A 20,784-nucleotide genomic window follows, 5' to 3' on the forward strand; every position below is an offset into this window, starting at 1 on the left:
ACATCATACGCATGTAAAGAACAAAGACAAAGGAAGGTGGGGTTTTTTTTTCCCCAGACAAAGACCTTGAATAAGAACACAAGGCCTTGTATTCAATCGCCTGCACTTCAAATATGCCAATCCCCCAAGTAGAAGTCAAAGAAAACTCTCCTTGTCCTAAAGCATCACTGTCTGTTCACACAGCGAGCAACATGGTTGATGGGTCGATTGTTGGCGGTGTGCGAGCCTCCGATTGCATCCATCTCATGCAGCTACAAGTTTTGAACAGGCGAATTATGAATATTTCACAGCTTTGGTGTTGCCTTTCATAACATCATTAGACAACAGAGGAACCCTCACACGGATTTGCTAGAGCATAAAAAGCCTTTTTTTTTTTTACTAAATAAATCAATTTCTTTCACACTGTAAAAGTCTTTGCTCTGAATTTGTGCATCTTCGTCTTGTGTTTATTCTGTCAGTGACACAGAATGAAACTGGATGATTTGCTTTCTTAAAATGTCTGGCCACAGGGGAGTTGGGTCAAACCTGCAGGTGGAACTTGTTCATTGATTTGAGTGCAGAGTTGGTGGTTAGTTTGACCAACATATTGAAGGCTGCAGAAGCAGCTGAGCAGATAGATGACACTGGTGGAACTGCATGGAATCTTTTAATGTGGTATAAATGTGTTGACTTTAGCACAGCTTTGGCTGGAGGTAAAGTGATGACAAGGAAAATAAAATTAAAATAAAATAAAATTCTCCTTCAGCTGGGAATGCAGGAATGCAAGGATGCCTCTAATGTTTCTTCCCCTGGAGTGAACAGAAAGAGGCAAATCAGCAAAAAGGTATTTTCTGATATCAGCAGCAGATAATAAATGCCAGTGTTTTCTGATCACATCCTTTATTTTTGTTGCTCGTAGGGCATCATGGGATGATTTTATTTGTTCTAAATCTAGGCTCTAGTCAAAGCTAAATTGAGAAAAACTATCAGCTTTTGTACATATTTGTGCGTAATACGTAAAAATTGTCTACAGAGCAGTTTTAACAGCACTGTATGGACATTTTTAGCATACAAGAAGCAGAAGTTTCGATGGACTTGACAAAGTTTTGTATACTTCATATTAAACTTGATTCATATAATCATGAAAAGAAGTGAAATCAGACTGTGTAGCTTTAAAGATCATAAAAATATTCAAATAATTGTCATGACTGTGCCTTGTACTTGCAAGGTCATTTTCAAAGTAACACAAGTAGTTCTATCAGGACTGTCAGGCCTGATGGGCTGAAACGTCTGCTGTAATTATTCTTCGCCATTTCACACTTTTTGAGCACCGTTTTGCACCATGTCTTATTAAAGGAACTTGTTTTGCTATCTCTCCCTGATTTCCTTTCTTGAGGCTTTTCATGCCCTTGCCAATCAGTGTGCAGGTTCTTCTGTCGCCTCTCTTGTATGATTCATCTGAACCTTCACACCTGACGCAACTAGCAGCTATTTTGGCAAGACAGGCGCAGTATGAAACCCTCCTATCCAACCTTTCAAAACATAATTTTCAGGAGTTAACATATAGCTAGCTAGCAAGCCTTTATGTAGCATTAATCAAAAATAAACTGAAAAAAACTTAGCACTTACCAACAATGGATGCAACCGTTCTCCAAGCATCGATTTTTAGATGTTTATTCCTGTAGTCTTTCAAATAAAAGCTGTAGAGAACTGGGAAGCTTTGAATGCCTGTAAGCAACTTCTCGTCCATTCTCCACTTGCCAGGTGGAACTAAGCAAAATCACATCAGTAGGGAAACAAGAAAACATGGAGATCTGATTGGCAGCTGACGGCCGCTGACCATGAAAAGTTCAGCCGTGTCCAACTTTTCTCAGCTGACAAGCTTTCTGACGTCTATCATCGGAGTTTCTTGGGTCGCTCAACTCTATAGGAAATATGGACCTGCAGTGACTTGTTGATTGTGTTGCTTGCAGTCTGAACACACAGTTCACAGACACAGACTCTCCTGGCAGTATCAAATTCAAAGCATCCACTTCTTCAAGGTGTTTCTGACGACTTCAAGTGGCCTTCTGTCATGAAGAAGTGTAGATTCCAAACATGAACATGAGGCAACAAGCTAGTCGAGTCTCAATTCTCTGAGGTTCATCATCACAGATCACAGCTCTATATGCATAATTTACAGGCTATCCAGGCTAGAAGGAAATGTCCTATGGAAAGATGTGTTAAAGTACAGAAATAGTTCCCCATCTACGTTGGATAAAATGTTTCAAAGCTGAATACAGTGGATCAGAGGGTGAAATTCTACTCTTTTTTTTTTAGCCTCACAAGCCAGAAAACCTTGCTAGTTGATGTGTTCAGCTCTCAAGATAATACGGCTCACAAGGCTACCACTATTACACAAAATCCAAATTAGTAATTTCAGAAGCATTTTGTGAGAGTGTATGGATGGTGGATGGTGCTACTATGGCTAAAAGATTTCTGAATGAGGCACAAGATGTGATGGTGATGACAACATCACCAATGTGCAGCCAGGAACTAGCCGCACCACATTAGGAAAGTGGTGTCTACTGCTTTTGTTGCCAAATGGATCAACAAAAACTGCACTGGCCAAGAGTGCAATTTTGTAGCGTCCACTTCCGTAGATGGAAATAATGATTTTTCTTCTGGCAAGCTGCAGGAGCCTTGTTTTTTTTATTCTCTGCTTCAGTGTTTTTGGACTGCACTGCCCTGAGATCAGAACTTTGACGTCTTTTTCCTTGAATTTTCTGTTTCTGTAAAAAGTTTGAGTTTCGGTAGGTGGCGCACTTTTCTTTGTCTGGTCAGCCATGGTGGCTACCGCTGCTCATTCCAACTACCCAGTTCGTCTTCTATTTATTCTAAACAAACCACTGTTGCTGCTGCTGGAAACGTAAAACGCATCACTGCCTGTGCATCGGAGGATTTTTCCCAGATTTTTCCCGGAAGAGACCTACCCGACATCGAGAGGCGCAGCAACTAACGATTATTTTCGTTGTCGATTAATCTGTCGATTATTTTCTCAATTAATCGATTAGTTGTTTGGTCAATAAAATGTCAGAAAATGGTGAAAAATGTCGATCAGTGTTTCCCAAAGCCCAAGATGATGTCCTCAAATGTCTTGTTTTGTCCACAACCCAAAGATATTCAGTTTACTGTCATAGAGGAGTAAAGAAACCAGAAAATATTCACATTTAACATTTCAGGTTTTCACACATTTCAGGTTTTCACACATTTAAGAATCAGAGAATTTTGACTTATTTTTCTTAAAAAATTACTCAAACCGATTAATCGATTATCAAAATAGTTGGCGATTGATTTAATAGTTGACAACTAATCAATTAACCGCTCACTCTATTCAGAACAGTAAATGTAAAACCTTTTATAAATTGGGTCCGGGCTGAATCACCATTGTGTCAATCGGGAACAGAGAGTACAATTTATTTATATGAAAATGTTGCAGATAAGTTGTTTTTTGTGCAAGCTAGAAGGCCCTGGAGGGTGAGTCAGAGTTCAAGCAATGAAGAAATACGAGCCAAACCCTGGCCATTACCAGCAGACTCAGACTAGCACTTCCTCTAAGAGAAAGAATGATCAAGGCTGTCTCACAGATTCTTCTCCACTGCTCTATTCAGAACAAATCTTTACAGTCAGTTTCTGTAGAGAGTACTATAGTGGCGGACCATATGAAACAAAGCATCCTGTCAAGTAGTCTTCTGCACTTTCTTTACCTTCTGACTGGCAGCTCATGCTCAGTCACCAGCAGACCCAGACAGAATGTACACAAGTTTATTTCATTTCATGTGGCATGTTTGGCTGTGTTTTGTTTTGTTGTTTTTTTTGCTTCTAAAGCATACTACCTCTAATGCTAACATAAAAAAACCATGATTTGTATATATGAATGTAAATGTTCTAGGGGTCAGCAGGATTGGCTCCCGAAGAAGAAGATGGGGTGGCAGTCGGTGCCCTTTTTGCTTCTCATACAAAACCTCTAGAGATCAAAGTTATTTTTGAGACCGATTTATTATTAGATGGTACACCGTGGAAAGTGATAGGAAAGTTGGCAGAGGAAGACGGCGGGTTTGACATTCAACAAAAGGTCATGGCCTGGACCACCTAATGTGCTGCAAGTACATGGTACATGCCCTTAGCCTGCTGCGCTTGCAGGACGCCCAGGACAAAAGTTGCATTTCTGAGTGAGCAGGTCCTCATTAGTATGCAGAAAGACACATGTGGCCCAGATGGATTGTAGAGGCAATTATATTAATACTGAATCAACTGCTCATTCTCCTCCATTTTCTGCTGGGACGAAAAGGCTGTCAGAGAAAACTACTGTAACAGAGTAGAGATCAAAGGATGAAATGGAGTCTTGTGATGTGGCGATTGATGTTCCTGCCACTCACGGCTTATATGCCCTCGCTGGCCAAGGATGAAATCCCACCAAGACTATCTCTGCAATGGCCTGCTCTATTTAACAAACAAACAAACACATAAACAAATAAATAACCGAACACCCTTCACACCTATTCAGTTACACATATTCACACCTTGGAGCTGCCCGGCGCTACTACAGCTTTCCACTGATGAATGCTTTGCTCAAAGGCACTTTAATGGTAAAGATTGTCTAGTTCACGTCCCCAGCCAAGTTTTTTCACAGTTGGGAATTCCAAACACAAGCTCTTTTCCATTACCAGTAGGCCACTGCCTTTCCAGCTGTTTAAAATATACATATACATACATACATACTGAATGAGGGGAGGGGGAAGCCAACAAAAATAAAAAAGCAAAAAGGGATGGCAGAATTTTTGCTCTCCTAAGCCTCTCTGGATTAAGCTGAGTTGTCCTGAGTTTCAATCTTGCTGCTGAGATGGAAGAAAATATCTGTGGCAATAATAGCCGATATCAAACTGACAGTAAAAATTCTGCATGGCAGTTTCAGGTTTGCCCCTCCAGGCAGTAGCATGTTGAATAGGCTAAACAAGAGACTCACAAAAATGGCAATGTTAAAAGACTCATCTTTATACTTTAAACATTAAAAATTCTACATTAAAATATTTGCAGATCATAATCACATTTTTCTTTGGCATTCTGCTTAAGATTTAGTAGGCTATTTGTGGATTCTTAATTGGAGAGGGGATTTTGTATTTACTGGCATTCACAGAATTAATTACGCATCAAGTGTTTAATTAGGCTACAGCTGTATGCCTATTGCAATTACAAATTGATGCAGTACGGTGAAAAAGAAGAACATCTGGCTTGCAAAGTTAATTTACTACAAGCCACAGCAAATGCGCCGTTTCGGGGTGGTTTTCCTGTCAGTTCCTGGAACAATGTGGAATACACAGGACGCGCTAATTGCCTCTTCCTTTGTCAGGTATAGATGCTCAGCCAGAGCAGGAAATTGATCGAGATATCGCCTCTCATCCCGTAGAAAAGAGAGGGTCGGGCGGAGGGGGAGAGGGAAACAAACATCAGTTACCTTTTAAATTAGGTGAGTCCATTAGTTAATTGGGTTAGGACCACGTGGAGCAACGCGAGACTACACCCAAGTAACAATAGCCGAACATTTGTGCTGAAATGCTTTTGAGAAAAAGTTATTACCTTACCTTTTCGGTGAAAGATGAGGAGTGATGCGCTTCCTTACTGCCGACTATTACACGATGAACCGCAACACAGGTAAGTCAAAGCATTAATTTAGTTGATGCTGAAGAAAGGAGATCACTGTAGTCGCGTGCATGTGAAAAAGCCGCACAAAGAGACGGATTTCTGCGCGTGACTGCTGTCCCTGTCCAGCGCCTCTGACAGCAGCAGAGCGGGGATGTGCAGCCAAGTCCCCGGCACGTATCAGCCCGGATCTGATGCTCAACTCTCTGTTTTTCTCCTTTCTTTTAGATCGTATGTGCTGTCACTGTCATGTGATCATTCCCCACCGTCCAATGCTCTCTCCGCCAGTGCTCCACACACACCACGTTACAATGCTGCAGCTCACTTATCGCTTTTCAACAGCTGAAAAAAAAAAAAAAAAAAAAAAAAACGTACACAATCGCCCTACATAATTTACACATAATTGGTTACTCTGAACGCATAGCAAGCAAACACTAATTGCGATGAAAGTGGGGGATTTTAGACACCTGCCTCATTTTCACACTATTCACAGTAGCCTATCCTCTCTCTCTCTCTCTCTCTCTCTCTCTCTCTCTCTCTCTCTCTCTCCCTCTCTCCCTCACACACAATACTGTTTACACATTTATCATTTGGGAGATCCTCTCAAGAGCGCAGTATAACACTGTTATTCAGCAGGACTTTTTCTTAGAGGTAGTGTTCATTGATTTAGAAGAAAGAGCCAAGACCAACAAACTGAAAACCTCATTCATCCCAGTCTGGTCTGACCTATCTTCCACTTCGCTGTAGCTGGCTGGAGGAAAACAAGCCTTTTGTGATACAGACACACACTTTTTCTCCATCCTTGTAACATCAGCTTGATGTACCGGGTCTATCTTAAACACTATGCATCCCCTTCTAAAAGGCTCGTCCATCTTTTGTATGACTTTATGTCCATCAGCGATTGGTGTTTGGTTCTGTGTCCCTTCAGGCAGTGCTGATGTATGGCATTTGCTGTCTGAGGCTGTGCGAGGTTTTAAAATTGACATTGGCCCTTTACCGTCCTATAATGTCCTCCAGTCTGTTTTGTTTTTGTTTTGTTTTTTCTTGTGTAGAAAATTTTGCTTTGCCATCATCTTCAAGTCAGGGTAGGAAAATGTGACAATACGTATCATGGGGCAGAAAAATGAATCGTGATATTAGCTACATTTTATTCTGCTGTAGTAATCACAAACGAGATGCCTTGCCCATCACAGTTTCACAAGCTCTCCATCGAAAGTTTATTATTTGCACTTTGTAATGACATTTTTATATTGTTGTTTACATTCTAGCAAGCCTGTGCCATTGCTAAAAACATATGTGGCTCAGATGTCATTGAACTTTTATTAATTACATTGTATCGTGGTGGTATCAAATCGTATCATGAGATAAGCATTTCATCCCATCCCTACTGCTTAAACTAGGGCACTGTCTCTCCATTCCACAGTATTATTTTCAGTGACAGCTTTGTTGAACCCCCATCCCACATGTCTCAGCTGACTAGATAAAAAAAAATCAGAGGATGAAACACTACAAGGGAGGAGATTGTCAGTCATTTTTACAGCAGTTCTTGTTTTTGTTTTTTTCTACAATTGAGCAACATAAAACACCTCCATGCAAGATATTATGCAAGGCCATTCATTCACTTTTTCAGCAAAACCTGCAACAGGAACAGCTTTTGCGGTCTTTCGCCTACACGGATGCCGGCCTGTGACTCACATCATTAGCTCGCGTCTATTTTTATTTACAGGTGATTTAAAGGCAGAGTGGAGGGGGAAATCCTCTGTTGACAGTGTCCTCTATAATACAAGGCAAAAAGGCCTGCGGCAATTTAGCATCTCTTGTGTCATGGCATGGTTTCGATGCAACTTAACGAAGAGCTTATTAGTTAGATCAGCCTCTTCACCTCACTGTGTGGTCCCACCTTTGCTGCTTGACGAGGCCTGGAGGGCTGCTTTGCTTAAACCCAGACCGGTTGTTGGGAAATGATTGCCTTGAGGTTCAGTGTGTGAAATGCAGGCTCTCTGGAGAATGTAGAAGGGGCTTTTACTGCAGTGCTGTGTGTGAAAGGTTTAAAAAAAAAAAAAAGGTTTAAATCTATGCAGACTGCGTGGACACAGAAATATCCGGACTTTGGAGGGGTTGAAATACCCTGGTGCTCTTCTTAATGACTTTGAGAACTCTCTGAGTGTGTGTATGTGTGTATGTGTGTGTGTGCGTGTGTGTGTGTGTGTGTGTGTGTGTGTGTGGACTTGGTGGGAGTCCAGACAGGTTGTGGCCTCACACTCCACAGCATTGCCTCTGGTAGGTTATTCCTCCTTTCTTGGTATTCTCTTGCTCTCTGTCCCATATCTTGTCTCTCATCTCTTATCTTTGATTCTCTTCCCCTCTCTCTCTCTCTCTCTCTCTCTCTCTCTCTCTCTCTCTCTTGCTCTCTCTCCCCCCCTCTCTCTCTCTGTCTTCATTTTCTTTGTTGTCTGCCAGCCAACCCGGCTCCCACAATTTCTGTTTGAGGTACACCATTGATCATCACTCACGGGAAAATCAATATACAGCCACCTATCAAAATGGATCTTCCAGCAGCAAGTCCTCTCTTCTTTCTCCTCTTCTAAACAGTATTCATTGCAGTACTCTGTCCTTGCAAGTTAGCTGATGGTAAACAACTTTAGAAATCAAATTAATTCAGCTCCAGATGAATAACAATCGATCTTTTTGACCAAGGCTTTTTCTTTTTCCAGACAAGGAGAATCCAAACTTCTCTACAGGCTGCTCTGATGTCAAGGGCTGAGTAAATCTTGGTGGGATACAAGCTGTGTATAGCTCACTCTCTTCTTCCTCCCACACACTGACCTTGTTGTAACCCTGACCTCCTCCCAAGCCATCTGTTTCACAAGGCTGCAGGGCTTTAAAGAGTCTAAATCAATCCCCCAAAAAGACAAGCTAATACAGCTAAAGTCTAAAATGTTTCTTAACTAGTAGAGCTGTATTGATTGGACAGTGTTAATAAAACAATGGAGGAGTTGCAATCCAAAATGAGATCTATTTTGAAAAAAAGAGACCCTAACCCTATTACAAATTGAGGGATAACTCAATATCAAAATTAAAACAGTGCTACTCTCTAACCGATGATATGGAACTGTAATCCATGCTTTACAAAATCATGACATTTGTACAGAGTGGATCATCTATATTTTAGAAACATTGAAATATAAACTTTGATCAGAACTAGACAGCTTCACACTTTGGCGCCCCCAAGTGGTAGTGAGAGAAAACTGTTTTAACTTTGGAGGACTTCATTACCTAGAAATCACGTAACGTGACATCAGTATACTGCACACTCCTTGGACAATTTTTTATTCTTCTGTAGTGGCTGGTGGGGATGGAGATGGTGTAGATGGTGGTTTTCACAGCAGGTTCAGCCATGTTAGTTTCTCTCATTCAGCTTTCTCTAAGTGGAGCGCTCACTCGCTGCTGTTTATGAGAAAGTTTTATATTTTGCTCTTAGGTTTCGATTTGTCACTTCCTGTGTGCTGCAAAGATTTCCTGCCTGTGACCATACCCAACACCCAAAATTAATTTGCGCAAACGTGAGCTTTTCAACAGCTAGAGAGTAATTGTGAATAATGGTGTAAATGTTGGTCTTTTCAGGTCACTTTAGGATCGTTTGGCTTCCGGAGACTTGGATTATGCTGGACGAGCTGCATGGAGCCATTTTATGGTTATCTTCTGTTATTTTTTGAACCGTGAAGTCAGGTCAAGTCAGCTCCCCACCAACTTCAGTTGTTTTGGAGAAGGCTTCTATGCCGTTCCTCTGTGGAGCTCAGGGCCTGATGTATGGGCTAACAAACTTCACCCGAGTTTCAGCTGGCATTGGGGTGAGTAGATAATGACTGAATTTTAATTTTTGGGTGAACTATTCCCTTAAGAGGCACGGGATACTCCTTTCTTGTTGCATTCCCAATTTGTGATTGAATAGATTGTATTTTAAGGGTGTATTTTTACATAAAAATGCCTAATGCAGCTTACAGGTAAGGTTTTTTTAGTGGAACAATTCATGCTCTATTGCTTCGCATATTTACATATAATGTGCTGTATCTACTCTACTGTCTTTGTGAAGAACTTATCTTATGTCACTTCACCTCCCAAGAGAGAGGTCAACCTTAAAACGAGGTTTAACACAATGTTTGTATTGGATAAAGCCATATTGGTCTAAGCCCAAATATTCAGCAAATGGGTATTGACTTTTGGAACACCGAAAGCCTATTGAAAGCAATTGACCCATCTCCTCTGACTCGATTGTCATTAGCTGTGAGGTTATTAGATTTCTGTGGACTGGGAAAATTCAATTTCAGAAATCATAGTGTGACATTCAGAGCACAGGTCGTGTTTATGGATGAATGTCATTCGAATGGAAGTTGTTGCCTGAGGAGAAACACACTCCATCACAATAACGGTCCAGTCAGTACACAGTTTGATTGCACTTCTTGACTCAAACAAGAAAAAAGTGATTGAGTCTTAAAGAGTTTTTACACATAATGCTATGGCATGAATTTGCAATTTGTGATGTTTTATACAGCCTTAGACATAATCCTATACAAATTAAGGAATTAGATTTTGATTAATGGTCTCTCTAAGTACTAGAGTAATAATGACAATATAGTTACTGCTTCTTTTATGACTCCCATTATCTTACAAGTGTATCTATTTAATTGCCATTACAGATGTCTTACTGTATAATGATATTGGTGGCTAACCTTTTCAATTGACCACAGTACTGTGACTCCTGTACAATTACAGCCAATTCAAATGGCCGATCTTATGGTCCGCATAATAAATAAGGACATTCATCACACTTCATCTTTATGTGGAATGGGAATTGTTTTCTGCACTAAGAAACGTGGTGCAGTGTTTTGAGGACATGAAGATGGCAGTCAGGCAGAGTCAGTGTCTAGCATTGGAATCGGTGGACAACACACACAACAGGCCCGCGTTCCAACGGGCCGAGCGAGGACACACTATCTGCCTGTCGGGAAAAGGGCATCAAGGCTGCCTAATAGATTTGTATTCATTATTCAGACCTTGGCTCAACACTGCACAGAAATTTGCCGAGAAATGTCAACATCATGTGCCTGTAACGAGCTGTGCTGTCACCCCATTTTTAGAGACAAGGCTTATGAGACAAGAAGAGAGATGGACGTTTTTGGTGTACCGCCATGTAGAACAAGCACATTTTCGTGTTTGGTTTTTTAAACACGCTTTGCTTTTTATAAATCAAAGATAATTATTCACTCTTCCTGTTATTCATTCCAACATATACAGCGCTATGGACTGATTAATAGACATGAGTCAGGATGCATGTGGGAGTGGGAGACAATTATCCCTTCTTCCTGTTACACATTCCCATATATACAGCACCACTGAATGTGCGACCACAGATAACCTCAGGTGTATCATACATTTTAGTTTTATTTTGCTGTTTTCATGTGAAAAACATGTGACAAAGTAAGGTGTTACCTCGTCAGAATGGGGTTTTTCTCACGTTTTAACTTTAATGGAAGAATTACATGATTCTCTATGGGTTGAGAAAGTTGTATGACCCTTGGGCTTATGAAACCCTTTCAAAAGCTAAAAACAAAGCTGATTTTCATAGTTCCTGGAGATGCAAGGTTTTCATCTATCTATCTATGTGTCAATGTATAGGAAGCTCATTTTACATGCATAAACAAATGTGACTTTTGGGAATTATGCAAAGGCTGTTCCTCCAACACCTGACAAACATGCAACACATTGGCTAGTGAGTGGAGGCTGCAGTTAGTTCAGACTAATGATCTCCTGCACAAGGGAACCTTAATCAATTCATCTTAGTGACCTAATTCAGAACTATGCCATTCGCGAGCACTATCTAATGAGGAGAAAAACCTCTTATCCAGCTAAATCAGAGATGCACGTATGAGTCATACTTCTCCATAAGTCAGGTCCAGCCACTCCTCTAAACCAGAGAACATTATGTCCCATTCAGCATTGGTAGCTACAGTATTAATAGACTCTCCTCTCTACATGAGTCAGGATGCACTCGCATTCAAGGGTGAAAGACAGCACACCCCCGAGGAAGACTAACGTCGAAACGTGAGGTGTGATTGTTGTGTGCTTTAGCTTTTCAATAAACGTGGACTGGAGCAGCATTACTGCCTCTCAGCATGTGCTTTCACTGGTTCATATCATCCCACGTTAGCGACGGGGCTTATGAAATGAGAAAATAGATGTATGGTTTCTTTTTTTTTGTACTGACATGTAGAAGAAGCGCATTTTCAGGCAGGCTTTGCCATCGGATTTGGAAAACATCTTTCTAAAAACCCTTCTCATATTTTAAATGAGTGATAATCATTAATTCATTCCAACATATACAGTGCCATTGATTGATTAATAGACTCTTTTCTCTACATGAGTCAAGATGCTGTCACATGTGGGAGCGGGAGACAGCACAACCCTGGAGGAAGACTAATGTTGAAACGATGGGTGATGTTTTGTGTGCTGGCTTTTCAATAAGCATGGGCTGGAGCAGCATTAATGTCTGCATGTGATTTCATTGGTCTATATGTACAGTAATCTGCTGGGGGTTTTTTTGGACTGCACTGCAAACAATCTACATGCAAGAGAGGCCTAGTTACAGTTTTCCTTGGCTTCTGTCTCATCTATGGATCAGAAAGCATTTGTAGCTTTACCCTTTGTGGGGAAAAAAGACATTTCATTTTTAGTGTTGCTTTCAGTCTGCTTTGGATGTAGAAAATGGGAGGTGAAGGAATTTCTTCACCACTGCTTTCTGTGCAATTCTCCTTTTCACCTCAGGTTCATCAGTGGTGCTACCAGACGCTGTATGCATTGATTTTCACTGCACTGCAAAATGTTGTCAATGAAGGCACTTTGCTATTGATAAGATGGATGTGCAAATTGATTCATCTGCTCTGGGACTATAATTTCAGTTCACAGCAGACACACGATATTGAGCAATGCTGCTAATGCTCCTTCGAATAGATGGTAGAGGACAATAGAGGCTGAGAATACGTGGGTGGAACGCCAATCCTGCCTTTGAAAATACAGTTGTGCCATCAGTAACATACACAGCTCTTTATCTACAGAAGTAAAAAAAAAAAAAAGCTTATCTGCACTGATTTTTTTCCACTGTTGAAGACACAATCCCCTGTAAACGGCTCAAGGACACCACAGTTACAAACCGTCTTCAGTCTGTTAGACTGATGGTTACTAGACGATTTCAGCAGATTACTGTGGTTTTTCCAAGATGCTTCATCTCTCCTATTTTCAGTGCTGGAGAAGCATTGTAATCCTATTCTCCAGGGGGCCATGGCTGGATGATCTGTGTCTGCTGGTCAGTGCTGCAAGCTCCATTCAGGCCGGGATCGATATAACCCAGTTTAATCTGGGTGCTGCTGGTGTAATAAACCAGAGCATTAGCGTTGGGTGCCCACGAGCAAAGAGCCTAACTGCAAACCAGGTGGGAGGAGGACAGGATGGGAGAGAGACAGAGAAGGAGTCTGTATAGGGTGAGAGTGTGTATGTGTGTGTGTGTGTGTGTGTGTGTGTGTGTGTGTGTGTGGGCATGTGTGCGTGCGTATGCATTGTTTGTTGGGATAATAGCATTTTCTTCAGGGTTGAGTTACCGGGTATTTGTCCTGTCAAGATAAATCTCAGCACTGAAATCTGATAAATAATATTGTTTATAGGCAACAGGTAACTGCTAGTAAAGCCACCGTAACTGCAGTTCCATAAGGCACCATAACGCCCACATGACCCTGCAGTATCTTAAAGTTATTTACACAGAGAGGCTCCTAAATTCTCTTTTTTTCCAGTTTTGAATTTAATTTACTAACCAACCACTGGGGAGCCCAAAAGCCAACAGAAGGTCTCTTCCACAGCTTTCCACTAAGAAAACAAGAGAAAAACAGAATGCTAATTCTACAGCTTCTGCTGCTTCTGTTCGTCTAAAATTTATTCCAACAACTCCGCTGAGGCTACAGCAGCACCGTGTCTGTTCCCACTGCTCCTGTAACTGCTGGCCTCATCCATGAAGAACACATGTCTGTGAGGAGTCAGTGAGTTCATCTATCAAGTCGGTTCATTCTTGGTGAACATCTATCACACATGAGGACTTATTGATCAGGCTGGACAGCATGGGACACTGGGTGTTTTACAGATGGTCAGAGGAGGTGGCAAGTGAAGACCCAGGAGGAGCACAAAGGCACATCAGTATGATTTCTGTGCTTCCACCTCTGCCATTATGGTGTCAGAAAAGATGGACTGTACACCTCCTACCTTTTCACACCAGCAGTTTTTCATTCAATCAATCATGTGCAACATGCTCATTCATACACATTTTCAACATATCTACATGTGGAGGTCGACACAATATTCAGTATGTTAATAATGGAATATATATGTTATGTCAATATACTGTTTGTATATTGATATAGCATATATCCCAAAGTAGACACACAGAAATGTTGAAAAAGCTTTTTAAGAGTGTAGTTAATCTTGTCTCCTTCCACTTCCACTTCCTAATATCCATAGCCTGTATCAACAAATAGCACCAGTGTGTGTGTCTGTGTGTGTGTGTGTGTGTGTGTGTGTGTGTGTGTGTGTGTGTGTGTGTGTGTGTGTGTGTGTGTGTGTGTGTGTGTGTGTGTGTGTGTGTGTGTGTGTGTGTGTGTGTGTGTGTGGGGCTTTGCACCAAACAATTTAAAAGGGAAGCGAAGGATATAAGTAATTACTTTGCAGAGAGACCTTGGTTAATTACAGCTTTCTTTCTAAGTTCTTGTCTTTTAAATGAGATACATTGGTGTGTGAGTGTGTGTGCGTGCATCTGTGCTTGGGCGTGTGTATGCGTGTGTGGGTGTGTGTGCATGTATGCATTCCTGCTTGCAGGCGTAAGTGCATTTATTGTCTTAAAACAGCAAAGTACTTTGTTAATTTTGATTACTTTGGTTTGAAAAACTGCATGTAGCACCACATCAGCACATTCAATAGAAAGCTCATTCTTTGCAATTGCCATCCCAAATACACAGGAGATTCAATGAAGACGAGGGTTCTTAATCATTCATGTCTCATTTGTATCCATAGATTCAAATTAATGCTGATCTCATTTTGACTGTGTAATCCATGAGCGCTCAGCTGCACCTGTGTGTTTTTCATCTAATGAGCTCTATGTAGACTACTCTAGATCTGTAGATATCTATATTGACGTAACGTTAGTGCTTTGCAATTATCTGAAATGGAACCTAATATTTTTTTGCTTAGCCCGCATTTTATTTTGCATTACATTTACATTTAAAGTATTTAGCTGACACTCTCATTCAAATCAGCTTACAGCAGAGTATACTTAAGTTCCTAGATTGCCAACTAATACTTCCCCTGCCATTAGTGTGCTGCATGTTAATGGTACAGTACACTGTTCTTTCTGCACAGGGATTGAATTTGGGCATGGGCAGCTTTGTCCAGGTTGTCATGGCGGCAGAAAGTGGCGGTCTCTGGTGCATGTTGGGTCCCGGGGCCACAGCGATTTCCCGGCAGTCGGCCGGTCACCTCAGGACCTGAAGTGCCCCGCGTGTTCCTCCGCTCCCCCGGAGCGCTGCGCACCAGTGGATATGCGCTGAGCTGTACTACAAGCCCACTATGCCTCCTGTGGGACAGAGGCTGGTGGGGTGGAGGATGGGAAGCCTGGGCTCACTGTGGTGGGGTTGTTGAATTATGCATATCCTCCGCCCTGCCTGCTTCCATCCCTCCCTGCAGCACATCGACCGAGACCTCCATAACACTGTGAATGAAACCAGCTTGATATCTTTCTCTCCACCTCACTAAATCGTAAGTGGGGCGTTTTTTTGTTGGTTTTTGCAGCAATTTGTATGGAAATAGCTACTAGATTCATCCACCGTGATATCCTCAAAATATTAGAGGCGGTGGGTATTTAGCACAAAGAATGTGGGCCAGAAGCTGTAAGTAATTTAGCTTTCTAATTTGGAGTATTACTCTATTGTCCCAAAATAGGACAGAATCACCTCATCAGCAAAGAGAATATTTCATTTCTAACTTTTAGAGGTAAGATGAAAATATTGTGTCTTAGTTGAGATCATATTTCTTGACAGACACACACACACATACACTCACACATTGACACACACCCGACAAGCCAAGTCAAGAGTATTTATATAGCCCTTTATCACAAGCATGTCTCAAAGGGCTTTACATACCATATCATATACATGTCATGTACCATGCTGCATTACTAGTTATTATATACCATGCTACATCATATACATATTGCATATACATCATGTACGACCAGTAGATGCATACTGCATACACATATACTGTAGCTCCACTCACACATACACAAGTACATATGCAGACAAACAAACAAACATACACACTCAACAACACAACTTTGCTGAGAGGTAATGTTAAACACGGGTCCAGTCATCCTTTGTGTAAATACGAGGCTCTAAAATTGTCTGACCTTAGATACTGAGGAGAAATTGGATATGCTTGAGGGAACACTTGTACTCTTGTAACTCTGTTTCCTCCCCCCGTCAGCCTCCTTCAAAATGTCAAATGCGCTTTGCACCTCACGGACACAAAGCGTCTCGTCTACTGTATTTCCACCAGCTCAGTATTAGGAATGCTAATGAGGATTAGCCTCTCCCTTCATTGGCATTCTCCAGAGTCCTGAGGAGCCAAGTCTAATTAAGACTCGCCACAGGCCACGCTTTCTCAAGTTGAGTAACAGGTGAGATAGAGAGATAAGATGGATGAATAGATAGATAGATAGATAGATAGATAGATAGACAGACAGACAGACAGACAGATAGGCAGACAGACAGACAGATAGATAGATAGGCAGACAGACAGATAGATAGATAGGCAGACAGACAGACAGACAGATAGATAGATAGACAGATAGACAGATAGATATGTAATAAAGTGTATGTAACCCAGGAATTTTGGCTAATTCACATGCAAATAGTAACAGTAGAATAAGACTGATCTCCATATTGTGTCTGTCTCTCAGCAATTGTAACCCGAGAAACATTGTGTCTGATTGAACATGAGCTAATCTGCATAATAGTGATGGCACATGGGGAATCCCACCTGTTCCTGTTAGGCATTCAGTATGCAGCCTGACTGAGGTCAGAATGAGGTTTTGACAGTTTTGGAAACCACCTAATCGTCCTCATCTTTAACCACAACTTTTTCCTAATGTTTCTTTTTGTAGCCCATGACTCAAACCAAAGCACAAGGCAATGGGACAGTTTGCGCCTCCTGCTTTGCTTTCAATGCATCATAATTTCCCTCCATACAGCCTTGACTGTGTTTCCCACCCCCCTCCGCACCCTTTTATGTCCGCTTCACCTCCTCGTAGTTCATCCACCGATGCCCTACCGCTGTTTGGCTGTTTGCTCCTGACGCTTCACTGTCTTGTTCACTCTCTCTCTCTCTCTCTCTCTCTCTCTGTCTCTCTCTCTCTCCCCATTTATCTCAAGGTTCATTTCGTTGTCACGTTGCTCAGACTGTGTCACTCCTGAATGTCTCAAGCTGTCACAGTTTGTCACAGTTGATGTACAATGTCAGAAAAAATAGCTCAGGCTTTAAAATGAATTGTGCCACGTTTTAGGGGCATCTCTCTCTCTCTCTCTCTCTCTCTCTCTCTCCCTCTCTGTCTCTCTCTCTCTTTCTTTACGGTGAACTTTTCCTTGCCAGATTTGCCTCTGGCATGAACATATAAAATCAGATGTCCATGCCCATCAGAGAGCCGTCTCGTTTTTTATGCCTCTCAGACAGCATCCGAGTTAAGTTTCCTTCCATATCTCCATGTTTTAAATATTGCTGTTTAATTTGTCTTCTTCCTTTAGGGGAAGTTCGCCCACAAGCCCACTGGGATCTCTCCTAACTCTCATGCACATTACTTTTTCAATATTTCAACTAAATTAAACAGCCCAAACACAAAGACTCAGTACTTTTTTATTTTCTGTCTTTTTGTTGTTGTTGTTGTTATAGTCTTTGGAGCCAGACAGTCTGGCATCAGCAAGTCAGAGGAGAGAAGGAACTCCAAAAAGTAGCTGCATGTTGGCTCAAGCCACTGGAGCATGGCTTTGACCCTGAGGGATCAGTCATCTCTACCTGATTTGCATAACAGAGCCTCGATTACACACAGTGACTGCTATCAGGAGAAGACTATGCAATTGATAAATGCAAGCTGTTTATGAAAGATACAAACCCAGGCAAAGTATACAATGCTCTCGATCTTAGCCTCCACCCTGCCTGATGTATTGGCTCCTATATAACATGCTGTTATCTGGGTTGAAACAATTAAACACTATGTGTGGACTCACTGTGCACGGTTTGCTAGAAATGATGACTCAAAAATGTAGTACATTTTCAATTATAAAACAGCAGGACATTAACTCCAGCTGGCATTTGTACCCAGAGCTGTCTGTTTGATGTAAAGTCATGGTGCATGTACTTTTTTGTCCAGTACAATTATTTTATTAACATGCCTTTCCTTTTTCCTGTTTTTTTTTTAGTCCTGTTGAAAAGAACACAGTGGCACAGTAGTATTCAGTCAGTCAGAAAGGGATTTCTTTTTTCAGATTTCATACTTATCCCTGCTTCGCACAAAGGTGCACACATTCATACCTGGGAGCATCACTGCAGTTTCTGCTGCTGGCTGCTGAACAGCTCCACTGGAGCTTCCAAGCCAGTGTAATGGGAGGGAATGGGAAAAATAGCACCATTTAGCTTTTTGTTGCGTAAATAATATGAACAGTGGCCCATGTTTATTAAAAAATAATCCTTGTTCCTGCTCCTAAATGAGGAGCGCTGTCTTCCTCATCATGACAAGCCAGGTTCTGGCTGGATTGAACACATTGCTCGGTCATCTTTGACTTGGTCATTTTTTAATTTCTGACCAATATTACTGCCATTTTACATACTAAAAGAACCGTACTTTCTAATTTATTTATTTTTTTTACCTTGCCCTACCATCTCCACACTTTCTATTATCTTATCTACAGTATCAGAATCAAGCTTTATTGGCCAAGTATGCAACACATACAGGGAATTTGACTTCGGTATCTAAGTATCTAAACCATTTCCACATATATTCTGTGGCTACACCAGCTTCACCCGGGCCATCTACAGACCCCATATGATTGACTATCCTCACATCATCCTGGAATCATATATCAGTTTAAAAACTCCCCAGGTCATGGTGATGGTGGCAGTGTGCCAGAGAGCAGATAGAGCCTGGAGGGAGGGAGGGAGGGAGGGAGAGCAGGGAAGGAAACTGGGAGATGGCATGATCACCAGGGACGCCGGGCTAATGAACACGCCACAGGAGCAACAATAACAATAACAACAGGAGGGCTCCGCCCCGCGGCTCTTAATAGAACGCAATAGGATTACTTACATTGAATGTACAAAATATTAGGGACGTCTTCCTGATGTTGAGTTGCAGCCTCTTTTGCACAATCCATATCTCAACTGTCTCAAAGCTTAAAAATCCTTCTGTAACTTATCTGCTTCTGTTTATCTACATCTCCTCCTTTGTGATTGATGTAGATTTAATACGGGAAATAAATGAAGGTTAATGGCTTTTACCTGGATTCACCTCATTAGTGCACTTCATGAAAAGAGGAAGTGTCCCTAATATTTTGTGTATTCAGTGTATATTTGTTTGTCTGTTTGTTCTTGCTTTTGTACTATATATAAATGAAATATCGATGTAGTCGTTTGAGCTCACATCTCCATTTCATGCTGCATGTTTGTACCTTAATTGTTTTTTGTTTGCTTGGTTATTATATAGTGCCTGTTATCATTAATCAATTGCTGTGTAGCAACTTTCTTAATACACCCGAACCCCCTCAAATAAAACTTCAGCAGTAGCTGAATGGTTTTTCTTGCTGTGAAATAATAGGCACTGTTCCCTTAGGTGAATTAATCCATCCATGTGTGTCTTTGCAGCTTGTATTAGTGTTATACTTTCCTTGCCTGGAGAGAAAATACATTGGGGATGCTGTTAGAGGTTGGGGTCAATTCTAACAGAATCTAGGGAGCAGAGTGCAGTGACTATAAAAGGTTCTGTGCAATATCCCCTTCAACTCTTTACGGTATGAGGGTTTGCTGAGAAAGCAAGACGAGAGTAGGTCATGTTTGCAGAGCGGTGGACAATGCAGTGAAGAGCCAGCAAAGCATCACAGTTTAAAGGTGTCGCTTAATGCAATTCGTAAATCCTTTCCATAGTGAATAGGTCAAGATTCTGAGCATGTGAATTGCTCCTGGCTGCAACATAATTGGTATGGATGAGAGTTATCATTATGTCTGTCTATGGCCTAATGTTGCTGTGCCAAGATGTCCTTAATGGAAAGGCAGGCTATTGAAAGGTTTAAGAACACTAATTATTTGTTAAAGTTGGAGCCAGAATAAGAAAATGACTAGGCAGTAATTGCTGTATTTTGCTGGGGACCTCTATATATTCAGCAAAGTCAAGTTTCAGTGCAAAGTAAAGTAATCACTCTAAGAGACATGATGCTGCAGCAAATATTGTAATGCAGCATGAAGCCCTGGAAACACAAGAATTATCCTCTTTCTGCGATGATGTCTCTTAGTCTTTGTCTCTTATATCACATCACATCTCTGTCCCACCACACCTGCCCATCAATCACACATCACTTTCTGCTGCTGGTGGATTGATTATTGTTAAAAATCCTTAGTTTCAGTTCTTGCACCCCATTCTCTCCCTATTTTCTACCCATTTATTTATTTATTTATTTATTTATTAGCAGTTTCTTTGATAGGGACAGTGCAGTTAACATAATCACGCTTCACAATTGAAATATAAAAGATGTGTGCACATGGAGTTTGTAGCTACTGCTAATTTCCAACCCTAGTCCCTAGTTGGGCTTTTATAGACTACAACTATCTAAAATGTCTTGTAGGCTAATAAAGAGTACAGAAATTTTGAAAATAGCCTACATTGTACATCATCGCAATTGCATAATATCACATAATGTATATACATATAATATCACATGACACAACAAACAAGAGATTTGGAAATGCATTTATAATCAAATTAATTGGGTG

This window comes from Centroberyx affinis, unplaced genomic scaffold, assembly GCF_046629955.1.
Source record: "Centroberyx affinis isolate AG114_WGS23_722 - 3 ecotype Tasmania unplaced genomic scaffold, CSIRO-AGI_Caff_v1 ptg004049l_1, whole genome shotgun sequence".
In the NCBI taxonomy this organism is placed as follows: Eukaryota; Metazoa; Chordata; class Actinopteri; order Beryciformes; family Berycidae; genus Centroberyx; species Centroberyx affinis.